A 2198-nucleotide genomic window follows, 5' to 3' on the forward strand; every position below is an offset into this window, starting at 1 on the left:
AGATAACCATCCCTGCTCTCACTCGTAAAACGGCCTTCCTAGTAGCCATTACCACGGCCAAAAGAATAGGGGAGATCCAGGCCCTATCCACTAAGGACCCATACCTCCAGATAAGAGAGGACCGTATAATCCTAAGATTAGACCCGGCATTTACCCCGAAGGTAGCCTCTACAAAAAATCTGAACCAGGAGGTAGTGTTACCCTCTTTCTGCGATAACCCCCGAAATAAGAAGGAGCAGCGGCTCCACTCGCTAGACGTGAGGCGCGCAGTTATAGGCTACTTAGAGGCCACCAATAGTTGGCACGTCGACCCAAACCTGTTTGTCCTCTTTGGGGGTAAGAATAAGGGGAAGAAGGCCTCTAAGGCGTCCATCGCGCGTTGGATTACCTCAGTAATCTCGGATGCCTACCAAGCTGAAGGCGCCAGCCCGCCAGACTCCATAAAAGCCCACTCTACGAGGGCGGTATCGGCCTCATGGGCCGAGCAGGGGCGTCAGTTGATCAGATCTGTCGAGCGGCAACCTGGGCTAGTCTTAATACCTTCTGCAAACACTACAAGCTAGATGTGTTAGCTGGTCAACAAACCGCATTTGGGAGGAAAGTTCTCCAGGCGGTAATCCCACCCTGAGGAGGTGCTTTGGTACTCTCCATGGTGCTGTCAGGTGGACGTCCTGGAAAATAGGTATTAGACCTACCGGTAATGATGTTTCCAGGAGTCCATCCTGTCAGCACGGGTAGTTCCCTCCCGGTTGTGTTATACTACAATGTATTATGTCATGTCATATGCTGTAATATGATCGTTTCATTAAACCGTTTCTAGTATCATCCACCTTGTGGTACTTGTCAAATCACTGAGGGAAAGGGGGTGGGACATGGGCTTTTAACCTCTCGTGTGCTTTCCTGTCCCTGTAAGGAGGAGGACGTCCTCCATGGTGCTGTCAGGATGGACTCCTGGAAACATCATTACCGGTAGGTCTAATACCTATTTTTTTGGAGAACTTGGCCATTTGATGCATAAAGAGTTCATCCATATCTTCAGCTTGAACAGGCGGCCTGTAGTAAATGCCTACAATGGTGTCCTTTCCATTGTTCTGTACTTGTATTCTTACCCAAACAGTTTCCACAGAACTCCCAGTCTCTGAAGCTTCAATCTCTGTGCAGATATACGCGTTTCTAACATACAATGTGACACCTCCTCCTCGTTTAACAAGTCTGTTTCTTGCAAATAAGTTGGATCCTTCTAGTCTTGTATTCCAATCATGTGTATTGTCCCACCAAGTGTCAGTGATTCCAATGACATCATATTTCTTTTCCTGTGTTAGTAGTTCCAATTCTCCTTGTTTGTTGCCCATGCTTTGTATAGAAACATTTTAGTTTGTGATTGGTTTCTCTTTCTCCAATATTTTTATTATTTAGATTCTTTTGTCTTTGTTCTTCCTTTCCACTTCTAATAGCAGAGTTCTCAATAGCATTTGTCAGGTGTATGGCTTTTTCTGGTCTATCTAACATGACAGAAGATTCCAGTGCGGGGAAGACGGGAAACCTTCATATAGACGGCCGGTGGGGATGGAGGCAGTGACCGACTCTGGCCAAATCTGTCTCTAGAGCCGTAGTAGAAGATGGAGATGTCGTCCTCATCATGAAGGAGTTATTTCTCATGTCGCGTGTAATGAATATCTCCTGCAGTATCGCTAATGCCGATTCCAGTGTCGGTAATGAGACGAGAATTAGCGTTATGGAAGATGAGTCTATGAGGAACGTGTTCAGCTGCCGACTCCGAGGAGGAAACTGCTTGTTGTCTGTGGCCTAAATATATAGGTTTTATTAGTAGATGTCAGGGAAGAAAACTAAACCCTGTAAAATAATAAATCTCCTCATATGTTTCCCTTATTATCTCCAGTAATTGTATTATTACACAGGATTCTTATGATGTTACATCGGATCATCTTCTTCTCATTCAGGTCTCTACAATATCGGATCCTCTCAGGGAAGATCTTCTACAGAAGAGAATTTTCCTGATTTACCCATCAGGGATGGATATGGACAGAGACAAGATGGCGGAGAGGATGTTACACCTCACCCTAGAGATCCTCTTCCGTCTCACTGGAGAGGTGAGAGATTCTGATGACGTCACATTACATCATTCTTATCTATGGGAAAAACAGATGGACAGAACTGGAGAGGTGAGGACTCTGGAA

This window comes from Dendrobates tinctorius, unplaced genomic scaffold (genome assembly GCF_039654945.1).
Source record: "Dendrobates tinctorius isolate UK_male_01 unplaced genomic scaffold, ASM3965494v1 ptg000322l, whole genome shotgun sequence".
NCBI classification, from domain to species: Eukaryota; Metazoa; Chordata; class Amphibia; order Anura; family Dendrobatidae; genus Dendrobates; species Dendrobates tinctorius.